This window comes from Hemitrygon akajei, chromosome 9 (genome assembly GCF_048418815.1).
Source record: "Hemitrygon akajei chromosome 9, sHemAka1.3, whole genome shotgun sequence".
Lineage (NCBI taxonomy): Eukaryota > Metazoa > Chordata > Chondrichthyes > Myliobatiformes > Dasyatidae > Hemitrygon > Hemitrygon akajei.
This window is the reverse complement of record NC_133132.1, coordinates 23,367,969-23,390,273: the sequence shown is the minus strand read 5'-3', so window position 1 is coordinate 23,390,273 and position 22,305 is coordinate 23,367,969. Positions and strand designations below refer to the sequence as shown.

General features: G+C 49.1%; 1 protein-coding gene and 1 pseudogene across 2 annotated transcripts in view; both read left to right on the top strand.

The window, feature by feature from the left end:
- Window positions 1-1,338: 1,338 nt before the first annotated feature.
- LOC140732639 (cold shock domain-containing protein E1 pseudogene) lies at window positions 1,339-11,053 on the top strand (annotated as a pseudogene).
- Window positions 11,054-12,302: 1,249 nt separating this feature from the next.
- The window catches only part of LOC140732917 (protein PML-like), a 30,370-nt gene continuing 20,367 nt past the window's right edge, over window positions 12,303-22,305 (top strand). The window contains exons 1-2 of one of the 2 annotated variants that reach the window (XR_012100186.1): window positions 12,303-12,409; window positions 13,382-13,436. The gene's annotated coding sequence lies outside the window, so the exon portion shown is untranslated. The remainder of the gene's footprint in view (window positions 12,410-13,381; window positions 13,437-22,305) is intronic. The other variant, XM_073055616.1, reaches the window with a different exon arrangement.

Genomic DNA, 22,305 nt, shown 5'->3' with positions numbered 1-22,305 from the left:
ACAATTACACTAGACAGTGGTTCCCTGAGCAAACTGTCAAGATCATCTTGCATTATTGCTCATTGTTTGATGCCATCATCAAGCACTAAGACTTTGCTTGGTTGGCAGTGAGAGGGGCCCTCCCAATTAGAGCCATCCTGCACAGTTCATATCTCACTCCCCACCCACAGCGTACTTGGGATTGAGACAGTTGTCCATCTCTGTGCAGATTGTGGGTTTCATAAGAGGGTGTCGAGAAGGATGCAAGGCTCCTTGTCTTGGTCTAAGTACTACTGGAAAGTCATCATCTTGGCGATCTCTTTGGTCTGCCCGAAACTTGTTGGTCTCGCAGTACAGCAAGATGACCATAAGGAAATGCTGCTGACCAGCACAGTCCAGACTGCAGGGGGGCACGCTGAGGGGTGCATTAAAGCTTGGTGCAGCCAATGCCGAGGCTGTGCAGGGAAGGAGCCCGGTCTGGGCTCCTTGCATTACTGAACACTGAGAGACAGAGTTCGAACAGGAAGGCAGACTACCCAGGGGTCTGCAGGTAGTTAAAGAGCAATGTAGGTAAGAAAGGTTGAGCAGGCAGAACAAAACGAACTGGCCAAATGACACTGGAAATGTAAGAAACTCTGCATTGTACTATTTTTTTCATATATATATATTATGAATAAAGCTTATTCTTGAAATTAAACAAGGAACCAATGACAGGGCAAGTCAGTGGACAGTTATCCCTGCCCTGTTCAGAGAGATAGGCGAGCAGGGGTCTATAAACATTCCATTCTTTTTAAGGAGTGGGGGTTGGAAATAGGGAAAATGTGATGGGAGAAATGAAGAGAGTGTGGGATAAACGGAGGGGAGTGGAAATGATGGGACAAGAGATATGACAGAGGACAGGGAGGAGGGAGGTGGGGAGGGAAGAGAGGGATGGGTGCTGGATCTGAGTTGCAGGAAACCCTGCTCTGTCTGGATGACGGCCGGCTGATCAGGGTAGCACTGCTCGGTCTGCCATCTACAGGTTATGAGATGTCACTGTGTGGAGTGCAGAGCCAGGAGGCTTGCACCTACAGACAGGGGATGGGCCCAGACCCTGCGTGCACTCACCAATGCAGGAGCTTTCCTCCCCCATGGGGTTGGGAGCTGGGTGTAACTCAAAAACAAAACTACTTAAAAGAAAACATTGCCAGGATTAATGAGTGAGTTTGTTTTACTATTAATGAATGCAGATATGGCCTGGTGTGTGATGATGTATGCCATTCACGCATTTTTACATATAACCTGTAATGAATTATGTAAACAACAAGGAGTACTTAATCAAACAATTTATTTACAATAGCAATGACGTATTCACTACAGATCACTTCTTCCTGCTTAGCTAGAAACTGCAACTCAATGGAGAATGCATCTCAACCTGTGGCTGTGGAAGAATTCAGGTTCTGGGGCTCCTCCGTAGTTGTCGGAGTTGACTCTGGGACTGCAGGAAGTGGTTCTGACAGCTCTGGTCACTTCCTTCCGGAGGTGTAGGCATTCGGAACCGTACTGTTCGATCTGCTGATCTAACTGAGCCTATGCTTTCATTTTAACCACATCTAGTTGAGTGCCATGTTGTTCCTCCAAAAGTTTAGCTCTCAGCAACTCTCAATCCCCACATAAGGCTACCTCCATCAAGGGCAAGATCAGCCTGGCAGTGGTAAGAATGAGGGAACTGGACTTTCCAGCCATTTTGGGTGGTCATGCAGACCCGAGACACCATGGGATCTTTTCTGGTTTCCTTTTGGAGCATCTCTGCTATTATAGGGGGACTTTGAATTTGCATTAGGGAGAATCTGTCCAGGAGCGTCCTCATTCTTAACTGTTTCAGGTATTTTTTTCGAAGGATAAATGGGACGATCAATCAGCATTTCCATGATTACTCATTCTATTGAATACGATCTTGTAATTGTTTCCTCAAAGGGATTTGAGGACAGAATACAGCTCCTGCAAACGCTTTGCATCTTCTAACCTTTCTTGAGAAATACGTGCACCAATTCAGTTTGCATATAGCTTTTAACCTCTGACCTGGGAACAGCATTCTTGGCGAGCAAGAGGGTGTCCAGGAATCCACTTATACAACTGGCAAACTGATCTTTCATGGAGAGCTCTTCCAAGACTCGTAATAGGATAGGGGCATCAAACTTCCAGATGTTGTGACCTATTAGCAAAGGGGTGCCCAGAGCCTTCAGGAAGTGCAGGAAAGCTTCCATGGTTTCCTGGAGGCTGCTGGTGGATTGAGGCTCCCCATACAGGTACAGGACCCCATCCATGACCTGAAATCCATTAATAGCTGATGCACCTTCTGAGATGGACTTGACGGGCAGCACGTACTTGTCAAAGATCTTCTCACCGCTTACTGCCGACAGCTGTACCATATCACAATTACTTTCTGGAAGACATAATGTTCAAACACAACATTCCTTTCAGGCCTGTGTAAACGTTACGCAGACCTGCAGTTTGGACACGTCCCTGCTGCCTGGCAGGGGCAGCCCCTGACCACCGCGTCTCCCTCTCCTGTTGGTTGTGGCGGGAGAGTGAAAGTGACTGGAAGTTCACAATGGAGCTCAGGTAATCCCACAATCCTCTACAATAGTGGAAGCCCCCTAGTAATGCATCAGTTCACTAAGTACTTGAAGCACCTAGCAGAACTCATCTCTTCCTGTGACACCGAGCAGATGGAACATGACTCGTGAACATCAATGGTAACTTGACAAACTGAAAGTGGACAGATCTGACTGGAGAATAAAGTTGAGGAGTAGATTTAAAAGGTAATGTGCTGTGTTGCTTATGGCAGTGCTGGAGTGCTTCTGCTGTTGGGTGTGACTGAAACTGCTGCTTCAAGTTCAGATCACGTTGACAAATAAAAATATGCTGAAACAACCAAAAAGCAAACTGCAGCTAAAGAAAGCTTGATCTGAAACCGAAGTTTGTGCCTACTCAACAGCCTACAAAGAGCACTTCCCACCGCTGCGAGACCTTCTACACTTCTTGTTGCTGTCCTGGGGTGCTCTCTAGTGCAGCAAGAACAGGAATTCTCTGCTAGCTTAGTAGATCCTGTCTCTGTCCACCCAGCACTTGTAAACTTCGAGCATGTGATAAACAGATCAGACGGCAGTGAAAGTGCAATATTCAACATTTTAAGATGAGCTTTGATCCAAACCTCTTGCATAACAATGGCCACTCTGATTTTGCTAATGGTACCTCGGGAGCCCTGCGTGAAACAGGCATTATTGAGAAGCTGCTGTCATTATATGGTTTTATTCAATGCACTGAACAACAAGCCATTGCACACAGTACAGTAGTAATCTTCAGATCTGAAAATGGGAGATGATGTGGAATTCGAAGTGTCCTCTGACAGACAGACTGGAAAACTAATCAACACGTACAAACAAGCTGGATGAATTCAGCAGGTCGGGCAGCATTTGTTGAAATGTGCAGTCAACGTTTTGGGCCGAGACCCTTCGTCAAGACTGAAGAAGGAGGGGGCAGGGGCCCCATAAAGAAGGTGGGGGGAGGGTGGAAGGTGCCAGGTGAAAAACCAATCAGAGGAAATATCAAGGGGTGGGGGAGGGGAAGCAGGAAGGGGATAGGCCGGAGAGGTGAAGAAGGAATGTAAGGGGAAAGCACTATGGGTAGTAGAAGGTGGAATCATGAGAGAGGTGATAGGCAGCTAGAAGAGGAGGCAGAGTGAAAGTGGGATGGGGGAAGGGAGAGGGAGGGAATTACCAGAAGTTGGAGAATACAATGTTCATACCAAGGGGCTGGAGACTACCCAGACGGTATATGAGGTGTTGCTCCTCCAACCTGAGTTTGGCCTCATCACGGCAGTAGAGGAGGCCATGTATGGACATATCCGAATGGGAATGTGAAGCAGAGTTGAAGTGGATGGCAACCAGGAGATCCTGTCTGTAAAACTGGACTGGAAAACCAATTGCTGAAAATAAAACCTGAAATTTTGCCTGAAGAAAGGCTCACTGGTCAGGAAATGTTTTATCTGACATATACACCTGAAGATGTTGATGGAAGTGTCCGACTTGAAACAGGAGATAAAGTTTCTTTCTCCATGGAAACAAATAAACATACTGGTGCTGTAAATGCTCACAATATTGTACTGGTGAAGAAGAAACGGGGCCGATGTCAAGGAGTAGTTTGTGCGATGAAGGAAGTATTTGGATTCATTGAAAGAGTTGACCTTGTGAAAGAGATCTTCTTCCATTATAGTGAATTCAAAGAAATCTGGACACATTGCAGCCAGGAGATGATGTAGAATTTACTATTAAAGAAAGAAATGGAAAAGAAGTTGCCACTGAAGTAAAATTGTTACCCCCAAGGAACTGTTATATTTGAAGATGTTAGTGTACAATGTCCTGTGTATGTTACTCAAAATGGCTTCTTTGGTTTGTTACAAGTAGGAATGCTTCTTTGTCTGATAAGTGTTTCTCTCGCCATTGTTTCGCTTTAGAATGGCTGATATGGTAATTGTATTCATTTGTTAATCAATGGGGAATGTTATTGTGTTTTGTGAGGCTGGGAACTTGAGGGAGGGGTTGCGCGGGCTTGTGGTGTGAAGGGAGTCGGGAGGGAGACGCCGAGGAAGGTGGACGTGCGCTTGGAAGACCACCGGGGAGTCCGAGGTGGAAGACGTGGAAGTCGGAGGCAAGCGACGAGGGGTCGAATGGTTCGATGGTTGAGCTCCAACGAGTGCACTAAACTGACTGAACTTTGATAAGTTGGCGCCTTTTGTTTTTTCCTTGTATATATATATATATATTGTATTGCCTAATACTCTTTTAATTTTAGTAAACTCTTTAAAGTGTATTTCATAACGGTATTTGTTGTGGGTTTGATACTGTTGGCGGGCGCGAGGCATAAACGCGATTCTCACAGCACCTGCGTGTACGGGAGGTGGGTTGATGAGTGGCTGGATCTCCTTTTCCCCTAGACATATACCAGCCTGTTGGGTAAGTGTTACATTTGTGGGGTGCTCGTCCCGGATTGGATTGTCAGGGGGCTGTGGAATCGCGCAGGCAGCAGAGCGGAGGTGGACAGAGATAAGATTGTTAGCTGGTGCAAATTTGAAGGTGTACCGGTGCAGTACGCATGCGTAGTGAGCGGAGTGGATTTTCGAGTTTCGGGAGACGCGTTAGTGCGGGGGTTAAGTTTGGTGAAGGGTATGGGGCAGGTAGAATTGGTAGCTAGACGGTGTGGTAAAGAGGTGGAGTCTAGCTGGGTGTTGGTTAGTACGAGTGCTGACGTCAGGACGTTGGAACTGCCGGCGACGGTCAGTGTACCGGGGGAGGAGGGGCTGTGGGGGCTCCACCCCTTCTCCGAGGATGAGGCTGAGGAGACATCGGAGGAGGAGCTAGAGCTAGAGGAAAACCCCGGAGAGGTGGCAGGCACTAGCAAAGGGAGGAGGGAGGAGGGAGTCGTGACTAGGCCCCGCCCCCCAGGTAGTGGGGACGCCTCGGAGCTGGCAGCCACACTTAACTCCCTGGTGGGAGTGGCCGAGAGGCCACGGCTGAAGCTGGGGGTGTTCTCCGGAGCCAATCCGACTCCGGACGGGGAGATGGACTATGAGACCTGGATCGAGCATGCGCCCTTGATGTTAGAGGAGTGGCCAGGCTCGGAGGAGGAGAAGAGGCAGTGATTGGTGAGAAGTTTGAGGGGTTTAGCAGCCAAAACAGTCAGGGAGTTGAAAGCTGAGAAGCCTGGGGCCTCAGTGGAGGAATGCATAGAAGTTTTGGAGGGAGCGTTTGGGTTGTCAGGGGAACCCTGGCTGCTTTTAGCAGAGTTCCAACGCCTGGAACAATGGAGAGGGGAAAAGCTCTCCGAGTACATATTTAGGATGGAGGGGATGCTCTCGGGGCTGCGGCGCCGGGGGGTAGTGAAGGCGCCTGACGTGGCTAGCGTGAGGATGTCAGTTATTCAGTGGCTCTCTGGAGGAGGACAAGGTGGTGTGGACTATCCGGCAGGCTTATAGGAAGGGCCCCCCTCCATAGTTCGGGCAACTGATCAGAGAGGTGCGGGCGGAAGAGAGAGCGTTGGGGCAGAAAAGGGGCGCGGGCCTACGGGAGCGATCCTCAGCGATACAGGAAGTGGTGGCTGGGTGGAGGAATGACAACCCACAGGGGAGTAGAGAACCCCCTCTGGAGGGGAGGGACAGGGGAGGTACCCACTCTCAGGGGTGACCAGTGCAGTGGGTTGGGAGCGGGAGTCGTCCTGGGAGAGGAGGGGCGGCAGGCAGCATGTGCTTTAACTGTGGGAAAGAAGGGCATTTCAGGCGGGACTGTGGGCGGCCGAGGGTGTGCTATAGCTGTGGAGAGGAGGGACACTTTAGGTGGGATTGTGAGAGACAAGGAGTTCCGCGGAGGACAAGCCCCCCTGCGACTAAGAAGGGGGAGGTGTCGGGAAACTTAGGAGAGGCTCAGTGAGGGAACGGACTGGAGCCTCTGGAGGAACACGTTCCCAGAGATCAGCCAGGGGACCACCGGGTGCCCACCCCTCTATTCCAGATGGGCTGGTAGGACCCCGTGCCAGTGTGGGTCTACGGATAGAGGGAGTTTACGCAAAAGCCGTTCTGGATACGGGATCGCAGGTGACCTTATTGTACCGGTCTTTCTACCACCAATATCTAAAGCATTTGCCCATAACCCCATTTGACGCCCTGCAGATTTGGGGTGTGAGCGAGGGTGACTACCCTTACGATGGGTACCTATCGGTGAGATTGGAGTTCTCGGAGGGCGATGTGGGAGTGTCCGAAGCTATTGAGACGTTGGTGTTGGTGTGTCCGGACCCGGTGGTGCTGCCCTCCTGCTGGGGACTAACTCCCCCGTTGTGCGACGGCTCCTGGGAGCCTATAAGGAGAACGCAGGGGAAGACTTTCTGGAGACCCTCTCGGTACATCCAGTGTTTCGAGCAGTGTTCAAAGAAGGGGTTGCCTCCCTAGGGCTGGACCCGGAGTGTAAACGAGGGACGGTGTGGTGTACGCAGGCGAGGCCCAAGGTGATCTGACCAGGGGAGGTAGCACTCGTGATGGGGACCCCCAGATTCCCAGGAGTGCCAACGGGCGAAGCCCTGTTAGTAGACGCCCCGGACGATCTTGAAGGGGAGACACGATTTCCGGCGGGGGCGCTGGTGAGGCCCGAAGTGCAGAGACCAGGGGTGGTACATGCGAGGCGTATAGCCATAAGTGTCAGGAACACCACGGCAAGAGAAATCACCTTTAAGAGGGGAATGCCGCTGGCACATCTGTTCCCAGTGACGGTAATGTCTAGCGCACCAGTGAGGACCCCTAACGGGGAGGGATCGGAGCATCGAAGGGACTGACCGCTGAAGTCTTTAACTTCGGGGATTCCCCTGTGTCGCCGGAGTGGAAACACAGGCTAGTGGAGAAGATGCTGAAGATGGAAGCTGTTTTTTCTCGGGGTGAGTTTGATGTGGGCTGCTCCAAAAGCACTCGCCACACCATCCGGGTGACGGAGGACACCCCGTTCCGAGAGAGAACCCGGCGGCTGGCTCCGGCAGATGTTGAGGACGTGCGGCAGCACTTGTGCAAGTTGAAGGAGGCCGGAATCACAACTGAGTCCCGAAGTCCTTATGTGTCCCCAATAGTGGTGGCACAGAAGAAGAATGGGCGTGTGTGTTGACTACAGGACGTTGAATCGGCGAACTGTCCCTGATCAGTATACTGTCCCAAGAGTCAAGGATGCGCTGGCCTGCCTGAGCGGTGCGAAGTGGTTCAGTGTGCTGGATTTAAGAAGTGGGTATTACCAGATCCCGATGAGTGCGGACGATAAAGAGAAGACAGCTTTTATCTGCCCGCTGGGGTTCTTTCAGTTCGAACGAATGCCCCAAGGCATATCGGGAGCCCCAGCCACCTTCCAGAGGCTCATGGAGAGAACTGTGGGGGATATGAATCTGTTAGAGGTGCTGGTGTACCTGGACGATTTGATAGTGTTTCGATCGTCTTTGGAGGAACATGAGGAGAGGCTGTTGAAGGTGTTGGGCCGGCTTAATGAAGAAGGGTTGAAGCTTTCCCTGGACAAATGCCAGTTCTGCAAGTCGTCGGTTAGCTAAGTTGGCCATATCATTTCGCGAGAGGGAGTGGCTACTGATCCAACCAAGATAGAGGTCGTGACCACCTGGCCGAGACCCCAGAAAGTGGGCGCTCTGCGCTAATTTTTGGGGTTCTGTGGGTATTACCGGCGATTTGTGAAAGGATATGCCAAAGTGTGTCACCCGTTGACTCAGCTGTTGTGTGGCTATCCCCCGGTGGGAAAGAAAAGGACGGGGGACCAGAAGCAGGACGCTGGAGGATACTGGAACCCGGCGGAACCTTTTGGCTCGAGATGGGATGATCAATGTGAAGAGGTGTTCCGATCTTTGAAAAGGGCACTGACCTAGGCCCTGGTGTTGGCTTTAGCTGATCCCCAGAAGCCATATGTGCTGCACACGGATGCCAGTCGAGAGGGTCTCGGGGCTGTTCTGTACCAGGAGCATGGCAAAGCATTGAGGCCGGTAGCCTTTGTCAGCCGAAGCTTGTCGCCATCGGAGAGAAACTATCCCACTCACAAGTTGGAGTTCCTGGCGCTGAAGTGGGCGGTGGTGGACAAGCTGGGCGATTACCTATACGGAGCCAAGTTTGAGGTGAGAATGGATAACAATCCTCTCACTTATATTTTGACTTCGGCGAAGCTGGATGCCACAGGACATCGGTGGCTGGCGGCCTTGTCGGTATATGATTTCAGCCTGAGGTACCGGCCCGGAAGCAAGAATGTGGATGCGGATGCTTTGTCTCGTCGGGAGCCGGGGGAACAGGAGAGGGACGAGGAGTGGGAGAGTGTCCCTGCCCCTGGAGTGAAGGCAATGTGTCAGTTTGCTATCACCGTGAAGGCCGAGGGAAGAGGGAGGCTGGAACGAGCCGTGGACCATTTGGGGGTTTTTGACGACGCCATACCCCTAGCCTACTGTGACCTGACCGCACTGCGGACTAAACAGTTGCCGGAACTGAGTCCGGGGGAAGTGGCAGCTGCTCAGCAAAATGACCCGGGCATTGGCACAGTGTGGAGAGCGGTCGAGAAGGGGTATTTGTTGTGGGTTTGATACTGTTGGCGGGCGCGAGGCATAAACTCGATTCTCACAGCACCTGCGTGTACGGGAGGTGGGTTGGTGTGTGGCTGGATCTCCTTTTCCCCTAGACATATACCAGCCTGTTGGGTAAGTGTTACATTAGTATTGAACAGTTTGATGGAACTGTCACCAAAGTTATTCCAAAAGTATCCAGTAAAACCCAGACTGATCCTTTGCCAGGACGTATCAAAGTAAACTTTACCATTTCCAAAGAGCTTCCCTTTGGAGATAAGGATACCAGATCTAAAGTTACTTTATTAGAAGGTGACCATATTAGGTTTTATATCTCTACTGATCGACGTGACAAATTAGAATGTGCTACAAATATTGAAATTCTGACTGATTCTTTTGAGTTAACTGGAGAAACTAGAGAAATGGGTGTGATTGCAGCTATGCACGATGGATTTGGTTTCATTAAATGTGTAGATCGCGATACTCGAATGTTCTTCCACCTTAGTGAGATCATGGATAGTCTGCAGCTCCACATCTCCGATGATGTTGAATTCACTGTTGTCCCTGACATTCTTTCAGCTCAAAGGAACCATGCAATCCTTATTAAAAAGCTTCCAAAAGGGACGGTGTCATTTCACACACAGCCTGAGCAGCATTACTTTGGAATTGTGGAGGAAGAAGCTACCGGTTCAGTATTCAAGTCCACTAGCCCTGCTAAGAGTAAAGAAAAGGATTATGAAGAGGGAGTCATTGCATATGATGAAGCTGGGATAAGAATGACTGTACCATACCATATAAAGGAACTGGAAGGGTGTGCTTGGTGATAAGATTGAATTTAGCATTAGTGAAATTAAAAGAACTGGTCTACAGAGTGCAATATCAATCAAAAATCTAAATCATAACCCCAGTGCGAAGAGACTTGTAGGATATGTGGCAGCATTGTAAAATAACTTTGGTTTCATTGAAACTTCTCAACATGATCAAGAAATTTTCTTTCACTACAGTGAGTTCTCAGGCGATGTCCGGAAGTTGGAGACATTGTAGAATACAGTTTGTCAAAGGGGAAAGGAAACAAGGTGAGTGCTGAAAAAGTTGCCAAGATTACAGCAGTAAATGGTCCCAGTGATGAAGTCTATCCACCAGTCTACACTGGGAAAGTGTTGAGGCCATTGCACAGCGTCGATCCACAGCAGGTGGAGTATCAGGGACTTGCTGAGATTACGGAGGAAGGGACTATGAAAGGTGAAGTATATCCTTTTAGCATAATCAGTTTGGCAAACAAAACAGATTGTCTTCAGAGGGAGAAACTATCAAGTTCCAGCTATGCACTGTGGCTCAAACAGGACAAAAGTTGGCCTACAATGCCACACCTTTGCGAAAAGGCATTGTGGACTGTGTAAAAGACCAGTTTGGATTCATTGACTATGAAATTGGTGATGGTAAAAAGCTGTTCTTCCGTGTGACTGAGGTGTTGGATGGTGTGGAGTTGCAGCCTGGAGATGAAGTTGAATTTTCTGTCATCTTAGATCAGCGTACAGGAAAGTGTAGTGCCTGCAATGTTTTCCGTGTCAGTGAGGGTCCCGGGCCTGTGGCAGCTCCACATCCTGATCGTTCAGTACATCGTCTGAAGAGAATCACCTTGGATGACGCAACTGCTCCAAAACTAGTTGTACTTGACCAGCCAAAGGGACCTGATAACAGCAAGGGATTTACTGTGGAAAGAAAGATTCGTCAAGCCGGAGTGATAAGATTGATTTCTTTTCTTCCCCCAGCAAGCACGTTACCCAATGCAGTATCTTTGGGGAAGGGAGGGTTTACGCAAGGTTATCTGCCTCCACCACCCTCTGTGTTCCCTTGTCCAAAATGGAAATGGAACATAATTTATCTACTTTCAAGCAAAACTACAGTTCTACCACTTGTCTGTGCTTTTATCAAAAAAAACCCCAAAAAATGGTAATGCACAGGCTCGGGGCAATGAATGAGCAGGAAGCCTTAGTTTCATAACCTTATAGAGCTTGATTTAAAATCAAAAGGCATCATACATCAATGTTAATTTGAAATTTAACTTTTGTTAGTAATGAGAGAAAAATCTGTGAAGAAAGCTATACAACTGAAACTCGAGGGCCATGAATGCTGGCTTTCATTAACCCTTTCAGTACAACTTTGTTGATGCTGTAGAGCACTGCAGCCTTGGAACACATTTTCCCAATCCCAGAAACTAACAGATCTGTGCCTAAAGGAAAAAAACCCACAAATATCACTTATTTCCCCACAAAAGGCACCCTGTGTAATGCCGAATGGAAAAGGAAGTGGCTGAATTTTTAAAAAGTATATTGATGCATCAATGCGGAAATGTTAATCGTTGGTACTGTGTATATATATGCCTTTTGCATAGAAACAGGATGTTGATGTAGGACAGAGGCAGGGTCCTGTTTCTGTTTTGCCTCTGTTGGCAGTTTGCGGTTTTCTAAACTGGAGAAGGTTTTGTTCTTGCAAGAAGGGAAAACAACAACTGCCTTTCTCCTGTGTCTCTGTTAATGGTCATGAAAAAAAACTAGAATAAAAAGTTTTACCGTAAAAAATAAAAGGTGTATAGATATACAGATCTATACATATCTGTAACATAAATCTACAGCACATTACAGGCCACTGTTGTGCCGACTGCTGTGGAGCCTGTCTGGAATGTCCCTAGCGCATAACCCTCTACTTTTCTAAGCCGGTGACTGTCGTGCTTTTCCAGCGGCTGACCTGATGCGGGATACTGGAGTTTGCAAACGTTGGGATCTGGATAAACACACGGATTGCCTGGGGTGGAGGGGGGGGGGGGGGGTAACTCAGCATCTGTTGGGAGGAAGGTGGTTGACATCTCGAGTTAAAACAGTATCAAGAATGAGATGTGAGGTGGATATAGAGGAGGAGGGAGTGCTGAGACAAGGGGTCTAGGGTGATTGGTGAGCTGAGAGGGTAAACTGTACCATGAGGGGGGCAAGGATGGGAGCTAGGGGGCCGGGAGTTGGGAAAGGGGTCTCCAATCACTCATCTTCAAGCGCTTCACTCCACATACACTGCTCCAGCTGCAGAGTTCCTGCAGCAGGTTGTTTGAAAGCAAAGCTCCCTCTTCCCGTGCTGCTCCCCCGACAGAGCGGCCCGGCGAGATGGGGCCCGGGGGAGGGAATGAGGGCACCTCCTAGAGGCGTCAATCAGCGGGGCAGTCCCGCTCGCCAACCCCGCCCCTCCCAACTTTCAGTTTCGATTCCGGGAGCGGCGAAAGTTGAAGGAGAAGCTGAGGGGATGGTTGATGGTTGATCGTACGGTGAGTAACAGCAGCCGAGAGACCTGACACCCAGACCCGTTACCGCGTCGCCCGTCGCCCTCCAGCCCCAACCCCCTAACGGCCTACTGGCCCACCCTAGTTGGCTGGCAGCTCGGCCGGACCGGGAGCAAAGGGTCGAGAGTCTGGGAACTATTGCAGAGTGAGCAGGTTTTCAGTGCCAGAGAGCGCGGGCCCCTCCGACGGCGGTACTGACCTGCTGAGTGTTTTCCTGACCACGCTGACAGCGTTCTGCCCTCCCCACCCTGCCCCTCCATTTAAACATATGTAACCCCCTGGGTCGCTCAGCTCCTTCTCGTCCGGGGGAGCAGCCTTCGGTCCCGCCAAACTGGGTAATCAGCTTGTGTGGATACTGTGTGATGTCCCCGCCTCGCCAAAGAACAGACAGGACACCATATGCGATTAAATGATTACAGTTTATAAAGATTACTATAACTAAGTAATTAATAACGATACAGTATACATGAAGGAAAAGAAAATAAAGAAAAGGCGCCAAACTTATCAAAGTCCAAACCACTTCGTGCACGCCCGTTGGAGCTCAATTTCTGAAGTCTTCTGGCCCCCATTCGATCCCCCCCGCTTGGGGTCCGCTCCTCGCCCAGTTTACAGCGTCGCGTCCTCTCTCCCACCCCCTCGCACCGATCTCCCCAAAAGCCCGCCAACAATAGCTTACAGACGCAGAAGAAAGAACAACATTAATCCCAATTGGTTAACAAAGGAGTACAATTCTCGTTATCAGTAAATTTTAACCCAAACAAGCTTCCAGCACTCTCTCGCAACAAAGAAACATTCCTACTTTTAACAAAACAAAGAAGCCATTTTGAGTAACGTACGTAGTAACAAAGAAAAAGAAGAAACCCCCTTTACACATATTTAGTTTCAAACTTCCCTCCGTTGTGATGGCTTGTTACCTCTCGTTTTCATTAACGTTCGTTAACCCTCCTCGCTCCACAGATCGTGCTGCTGGGATTTGCACCATCTCCCGCTTTAACTCCGGCACGTAACCCAGGTAATACCCGGCGGCACGGTGCGCAGGTACCTGAACAATGGGGTGGAAATTGGTAGCAAATGTGTTGGAGGGCAGGAAACAGTACTGATACAGTCCTCGGTGTGATGGAAGAGAAGTTGAACAGAGCAGCGATAATAATAACCCACACAGAGAGAGAGAGACATAGGGGCTTGGATTTAGTCGAAGTTATTCACTGTGAGATCACATTCAGGCATCTGTCACAGGGAGACTGGTTGGGCTTCTGTTCAAGGAAGTAAAGGGTTCTCGGACCAAACTGGCGTGGATGAAGATGCTGAGAGATTGGATAGACAACTATGGTGGAGATGAGCATGTTGGGACCACAGAAATGCTGTCGCGGCAGATATGGGAAAAGGCATAATGAGAGAAAAGGGAGTACAGCCGAGGTTTGAAGGAAAAAGTTAATATATGGCTAATACCAGGGGCATGGTTTTGAGGTGATTGAAGGAAAGTACTGGGGATGTCAGAGGTAGAGTGTTGAATGTGGGAGTGCTGGTAGGGGCAGGTACATTAGGGCATTGTAAAAAACGTGGGTGGTGGATAAATGGAGGGCTATGTGGGAGGGATCAATCTTACAAAGCAAACACGAGGAAATCTGCAGATGCTGGAAATTCAAGCAACACACACAAAATGCTGGTGGAACACAGCAGGGCAGGCAGCATCTGTAGGGAGAAGCGCTGTCGACGTTTCGGGCCGAGACCCTTCGTCAGGAATAATTGAAAAGAAAGATAGTAAGAGATTTGAAAGTAGGAGGGGGAGAGGGAAATGTGAAATGATAAGGGAAGACCAGAAGGGGTGGGATGAAGCTAAGAGCTGGAAAGGTGATTGCCTAACCTGCTGAGTCTCTCCAGCATTTTCTATTCTGGCCATTTTCAACACTGCCTGAGCCCCTTGGTGACATGTAAGTGGCCGGTGAACACCAGCCCAGCAGCTACAGCCTCCATCCAGGTTTCTAGTTTGTCTGTTCAGCAATGGCGGCTGTCCAAGCTGTGGTCAGTGCGGAGAAATCAGAGCCCTGCATTTGTCACTGGGTAAAGCTTGGGATCCATAACCATTGAAGTGGTAACAGGAAACAGTGATTATGATAAAGCAGGATCGATGTACCTTCATGGGTTGTGAAGGCTGAGTTACAATCGTGACTTAGGTTAGCTGCACTTCCCAGCATGACCCATAGATGGCTCTGGACCCAAAGCAATGGAATCGAGGGCTGGCAAAAATATTTGGGATTAAGTCAGACAACTGGAGACAGGCAGTAAACAAACAAGATCAGACATGGCCTCTTTCCTCCCTCAGGGCCACTCTCTCCCCCACAGCACTGACATCAAGTTCTCAGGAGATCTTCCCACGAGGGCTTCCAGTCTTACAAACCCTTCCCTCTTCTGTCCAAGACCCAATAGTATTTCATTGATTTGGCCTGTTCCTGTCCAACTGGGACCCACACAGGGAATTGGTTAGGTCTGGAATCCAAAATTCCCCTCTACCACCACTCTCCTCCATCTAGCGGAATTAGTTCTTACTCTCAATAATTTCTCCTTTGGCTCCTCCCACTTCCTCCAAACCAAAGGTGTAGCCATGGTTTGTATGGGTCCCAGTTATGCCTGCCTTTTTGTTGGCTTTGTGGAACTGGAACAGTCCATGTTCCAAGTTTATACGGGTATCCGTCCCCCTCTTTTCCTTCGCTACATCGACGACTGCATTGGCGCTGCCTCCTGCACGCATGCTGAGCTCGTCGACTTCATTAACTTTGCCTCCAACTTTCACCCTGCCCTCAAATTTACCTGGACCATTTCCGACACCTCCCTCCCCTTTCTAGATCTTTCTGTCTCCATCTCTGGAGACGGCTTATCTACTGATATCTACTGTAAGCCTATGGACTCTCACAGCTACCTGGACTATTTCTCTTCCCACCCTGTCTCTTGCAAAAATGCCATCCCCTTCTCACAATTCCTCCGTCTCCGCCGCGTCTGCTCTCAGGATGAGGCTTTTCATTCCAGGACGAAGGAGATGTCTTCCTTTTTTAAACAAAGGGACTTCCCTTCGTCTACCATCAACTCTGCTCTCAAACGCATCTCTCCCATTTCCCACACATCTGCCCTCACCCCATCCGCCCACCATCCCACTCGGGATAGGGTTCCCCTTGTCCTCACCTACCAGCCTCCAGGTCCAACGTATAATTCTCCGTAACTTACTCCACCTCCAATGGGATCCCCCCTTCTGCTTTCCGCAGGGATCGCTCCCTACGCAACTCACTTGTCCATTTGTCCCCCCCCCATCCCTTCCCACTGGTCTCCCTCCTGGCACTTATCCTTGTAAACGGAACAAGTGCTACACCTGCCCTTACACTTCCTCCCTCACCACCATTCAAGGCCCCAGACAGTCCTTCCAGGTGAGGCGACACTTCACCTGTGAGTCGGCTGGTGTGATATACTGCGTCCGGTGCTCCCGGTGTGGCCTTTTATATATTGGTGAGACCCGGCGCAGACTGGGAGACCGTTTCGCTGAACACCTACGCTCTGTCCGCCAGAGAAAGCAGGATCTCCCAGTGGCCACACATTTTAATTCCACGTCCCATTCCCATTCTGATATGTCTTATCCATGGCCTTTTCTACTGTCAAGATGAAGCCACACTCAGGTTGGAGGAACAACACCTTATATACTGGCTGGGTAGCCTCCAACCTGATGGCATGAACACTGACTTCTCTAACTTCCGTTAATGCCCCTCTTCCCCTTCTTACCCCATCCCTGACATATTTAGTTGTTTGCTTTTTATCTCTCTCTCTGCCCATTACTCTGCCTGTTCTCCATCTCCCTTTGGTGCTCCCCTCCCCCTTTCTTTCTCCCTAGGCCTCCCGTCCCATGATCCTTTCCCTTCTCCAGCTCGGTATCACTATCACCAATCACCTTTCCAGCTCTTAGCTTCATTCCCCCCCCCCCCCCCGGTCTTCTCCTATCATTTTGCATTTTCCTCCTCCCCCACTACTTTCAAATCTCTTAGTATCTTTCCTTTCAGTTAGTCCTGACTAAGGGTCTCGGCCCGAAACGTCGACAGTGCTTCTCCTTATAGATGCTGCCTGGCCTGCTGTGTTCCACCATCATTTTGTGTGTGTTGCTAGATCGATCTTATGATAGGTTACAAGACAGATCAACAGAGTGTTGTGGGCCGAACGACCTGCTCTGTTCTATGGACAGGAACAGGCCAAATCAATGAAATACTATTGGGTCTTGGACAGAAGAGGGAAGGGTTTGTAAGACTGGAAGCCCTCGTGGGAAGATCTCCTGAGAACATGATGTCAGTGCTGTGGGGGAGAGAGTGGCCCTGAGGGAGGAAAGAGGCCATGTCTGATCTTGTTTGTTTACTGCCTGTCTCCAGTTGTCTGACTTAATCCCAAATATTTTTGCCAGCCCTCGATTCCGTTGCTTTGGGTCCAGAGCCATCTATGGGTCATGCTGGGAAGTGCAGCTAACCTAAGTCACGATTGTAACTCAGCCTTCACAACCCATGAAGGTACATCGATCCTGCTTTATCATAAACACTGTTTCCTGTTACCACTTCAATGGTTATGGATCCCAAGCTTTACCCAGTGACAAATGCAGGGCTCTGATTTCTCCGCACTGACCACAGCTTGGACAGCCGCCATTGCTGAACAGACAAACTAGAAACCTGGATGGAGGCTGTAGCTGCTGGGCTGGTGTTCACCGGCCACTTACATGTCACCAAGGGACTCAGGCAGTGTTGAAAATGGCCAGAATAGAAAATGCTGGAGAGACTCAGCAGGTTAGGCAGTGAACAGAAAACCAGAGTTGATGTTTAAGGATGAAACCCTTCATCAGAATTAGGAAAAATGTGAAATGTAAATGAGACACTTTTTGTCATCTTTTCTTTGTTCTATATTTACAGATTTTTGATCAATGTTGAGTTCACTATAAATTTGCTTCAGGAACACCACCTCTCTCTCTAACAGAAATTCCCTGTCTTTGTCTAATTACTCTAACCTAAAACGATGACTCTGTATTTCTCTGTGCAGATGCTGTCTATTTCCCACATTCACACTTTCAGTATTTACAGTTTCTTGCATTTCACTTTGAGTTCAAGAGCCACGAGGTGATGTTACAGCTCTATAACGTTAGATTACAGTTGTAATATTGTGTTCAGTCTGGTCACCTGAGGATGTGGGAGCTTCAGAGAGGGTGCAGAGGAGATTTACCAGGATGCTGCCTGGATTAAACAGCATGTCTTATCAAGATAGATTGGGCAAGCTAGGGTTTTCTTCTTTGGAGAGAAGGAGTCTACAAGATGATAAGACAATTAGATAGTGTGGACAGACTTGTTCCCAGGCTGGAAGTGGCTAATACAAGGGGCACAATTTTAAGGTGTTATGATCCCAGCCCCCTCCTTTGTGAGAATCGCAAGAGCCCTAGTGAAGGGAGGGGGTCAATGACCCAAGAGAAGAGAGAGACGTGCTGAATACCGCATTCCACCGGGATGCAGAATAAGGTGACATTGACTATTGTCTCATGGAGACCACGTGTAAAGCCCTCGGGCAAAGTGGGCTGGTTGAGAGAGAGATTGACACCTGCGATCCCGGGAGGAAGTATAAAGGAGGGTCTGGGGGGGAACGACCCCTTCAGATGCACCAAGAAGACACGATAGCGATCCCATCGTAGCGGGAAGCCATTTTGAAGGAAGCCACGTGCGTTAGATTCCGAATCTGGAGTCTGTGGCTGGAATCACGGAAAACCGCTTTTAACTAACAACAGGGAAGCTTGCTCCCCTGATTCCACAGCTTTGCTTCGTAAAGACCCGGGCAAGTGTTCCTTTTCTCACCAATCTCTCTCTCTCTCTCCAACACGGGAAACCCAGCGGTTCCCAAAAAGCTGAAGCCTGTAGACTTCTGAATGACTTTTATATTTCCAATGGACAATATATTATCCCCTAGACAACGATAGAGCTTGTTTCTGATTGATTATTACTATACCTGCGCTTTAGATTGAGTATTGACGACGTATGTTATCTAAATGTTTGTATTAACCTTACTTTTGTGCCCCTTTATAAAAAAAATGTTTAAAAATTGTACCATCAGACTTCAGCGGACCTCTCTATCTTTGCTGGTAAGTGATCCAGTTACGGGATACGTAACAACGTGGGGCCTCGTCTCGAGATTTGAAACCAAATTGGGAGGGCAGTGAATTGGGTTTGTAAGTAAAAAAAAATTTGGATCTGGTACGCGGGTAGCCAGACGGGAAACCAGCAAAGATGGACGTGGATGAATTTATGAAAAACCCGACTGTGGAGGCGCTAGAGGCGGCCACCAAATCAGACTTGTTAAATTTGGCGAAGGGATTGGACCTCGCAGAAGTGAGGTCGTCCATGAAAAAGCGGGAGGTGCAAGGGGCCATAACTCGGTATTACATTGGGCAGAAAGTGTTCGAAGCTGAGGTATTGGAAAATATCCCTGAAAAAGTACCAGCTAGTGGGATGGATCAGCTAGAGTTGGAGAAATTAAGGTTGGAACATGAATTTAAAATAAAGCAGCTGGAAGCGGCTGAGAGAGAGAAAGAAAGGGAGCAGGCGTTCCACATAAAGGAGTTAGAGGTGAAACGGGACCAGGAGCTCCAACTAAAGGGGTTAGAGGTGAAAAAAGAGCAGGACCAAGCTGAAAAGCAAAGACAGCATGAAATTCAGCTAAAAGAGCTAGAACGAGCCGAGAACGAGAGGGAATGAGCTGAAAAGCAGAAAAGAGTATGAGGAGAAACGAGAACAGAGGGAACATGACTTGGAGATGGAGAAGTTAAAGAAAGAGCGAAGAGATCTAGGGTTAGATCGAGACGAGAGGTTTAATGTTAGTCGGGAGTTGAGGGTAGTACCTCCATTCGAAGAGTTGGATGTTGATAGTTATTTCTTGCTTTTTGAAAAGGTGGCAGTAAATCAAAAGTGGCCCAAAGAGCAGTGGGTGGCATTGTTACAAAGTGTGTTAAAGGGGAAGGCACAACGAGCATATGCGGCCTTGGCCGTCGAGGAAGGGGAAGCGGAAAATTATGCCAAAGTAAAGGAGGCCATTCTCCGGAGTTACGAGCTAGTACCGGAAGCTTATAGACAAAGGTTCAGAAATTTACGGAAAGGGTGGAATCAAACGTATACCGAGCTAGCCTATGAAAAGGGTGTGCTCTTGGACCATTGGTGCACCGCGGAACAGGTGGACGGGGATTATGGGCGTATCAGGGAGTTATTTCTGATTGAGGAATTAAAAGGGTGTGTTCCGGAGGAGATCCGGATGTATTTGAATGAGAAGCCGAATAAGTCCATCTCCAAAATTGCTAGGTTCGCAGATGAATATGCCCTAACCCACAGGACAAAGTTTTCCGCGCCAAAAGGTTACCCGAGAGACTGTGGGAACGCCCGAGAAAGTCCACCGGCTGAGGCAGAGGTCCCGCCGGGAGCTAGTGGTAAGGTTGAGGGGGAAAGGCCAGGCGGCCCGAGATTTCCGGGCTTGACCTGTTTTAATTGTGGGAAGGGAGGACATATTGCCTGTAGGTGTTTTGCTCCGAGAAAGGAGCCGGAAACAGGGAGAGCAGCGGTCCCTATCGGGTGTGCCGTGGTAATCAGTAAATCGATGAGAGAGCCCCGGGTAGACAGAGTACGAGAAGGGTCAGAGACTTGGCTGTCACCCGGAACCGTGTCCGTGAAGGGGGGAGACCCACCCATTCCCGTCTGAATCTGGCGAGACACTGGGGCGGAGCTGTCGTTGATCCGCCGTGAGATACTAGATTTTGGTCGGAGAAGGGGAATGGTCGCCGTGAAGGGGATAGGTACAAGAATAGAAATGGTGCCCCTACATCAGGTAATTATGGATTGTGAGCTGGTATCTGGACCTGTCGAAATAGGGGTGCCATCAGAATTCCTGAGAACTGACGCGGACGTCCTCCTCGGAAATGGTTTAGCTGGGGGGCAGGTTTGGACAAGGGTGACACGGCTCAAACAGCCTGTGAGGATTGCAGCCCCGCCCCTCGCCTCTCCAGTCTGTACCACAGGCGCGAGCATTCACAGCCTGTCGAGAAAGGCAGCTGACAAAGCGAGCAGTTTAAATCTGGCCAGTATTGATTTGGCCGAGACGGTCCTACCGACCCTGTACCACGGGGGTTCTGAGGGTGGTAAACCGAAGAGTAGTAAAGTGAAAGGGGTTAAGGGAGAGGAGCGAGATCTGCCCTTAGTGAAGAGAAAGGTCCTAGAGGTAGGAAATAAAGATGAGAGACGGGAAAAGCTGTTAAAAGGTCCAGAGTTGGACATGGATGATCTGTCGGGGGTGGCAGCCCTGTTTGAAGAAGTTGAGAGTTGTCAAGGTGTTCCCGATAATGAGATAAAGGCAGTCCTAGGTGAAAAGGATGCCATTACCTTGGAGAGGTCTGCTGGGTTGGCAGACGAGGTTATTTCAGCCCGCGGGGTTGAGTTTACTCCGGAAGGGAGTTGCCCAGAGAGGAACTGGGAGGATCAGGGGAATTTAGAATTTGAAAAGGGTACGGGTATTGAAAGCCTGGAAGAGGCAGATGTCCCGTTTGAGTGTGTCCAAGATGTGGATGCACATGGTACTGAACCTAGTAATGGAGCTCAGAAAAAGTCTGAGGTATTTGATTCAGTTGAAAAGGAATGCAGTCCCTGTGGGTCAGATGGACTGGGCTCAGTGAAGACAGGGTTAACCCTGGTAATTGGGGGAAGGGAGGGTTCCCAGGTGTTTGTACACGAAGGGGTGGTGAACCTTAAAGTGGAACTCGACCATGGGGGGATAAGGATTGTTATTGAAGGAAACGGAAAGTCTGTAGTTCCCAAATCAAAGGAAGAAATCTTAAACCTGGCAGCTCGCTCACAGAGTGAGCCGGGAGATAGCAGGGCCCCCCACACTATTGTTATGCCAGGGTGGGGTGTGAAGAGGCCGCATTCGAAATGCTACGTGAACGAAGAGTTCGAATTAAAAACCGATAGTCTGAAGGGTCCTGACAAAAGGGCTAGCCACCTGGGTAAAATTAAAGAATTGGGTGGAAATGGTCTAAGTGGTGTTGATAAAATGACCCCGATGAACGAGACGGGCGGGAGTTCACCACTCCAAATTACTCAAGTTCCCCACGGGGGGACTCCCCGAAAAAGAGGCAACGGTTAATGGGGATGCCATTTTTAAACAGCAAAGCAGGTTGTACGGGTTTGCGCCAAAGCCTGTGAATAATAAAGACAGCCCCTTTGGAGACCTGCCGGTGAAGTGAAACGACCGAAACGATTAGTTTTCGCATAAACTTTTGTAGATGCACCTAAGCAAAGATCACACCTCCTTAGTTTTGTTGCTGAAAAAAAATAAATAAATAGGTGGTTATTGAATTGAAGTCTGATGCTACAAGATTTTAGTACGGTACGCAATGTTAAGATATTAAAGAAAGGGACACTGTAATCGTTAACTATTTAGATACTGACTTGAATGTATAACAGTATCTGTGAAAAGAAAAGCTTGTGTATTGTGTTAGATTCAAAAATCCTGTAGGACACTGTACCACTGTTTTTAACTGCTGGTAAAAAACGTTTAAGAGGGGAGGTGTTATGATCCCAGCCCCCTCCTTTGTGAGAATCGCAAGAGCCCTAGTCAATGACCCAAGAGAAGAGAGAGACGTGCTGAATACCGCGTTCCACCGGGATGCAGAATAAGGCGACATTGACTATTGTCTCATGGAGACCACGTGTAAAGCCCTCGGGCAAAGTGGGCTGGTTGAGAGAGAGATTGACACCTGCGATCCCGGGAGGAAGTATAAAGGAGGGTCTGGGGGGGAACGACCCCTTCAGATGCACCAAGAAGACACGATAGCGATCCCATCG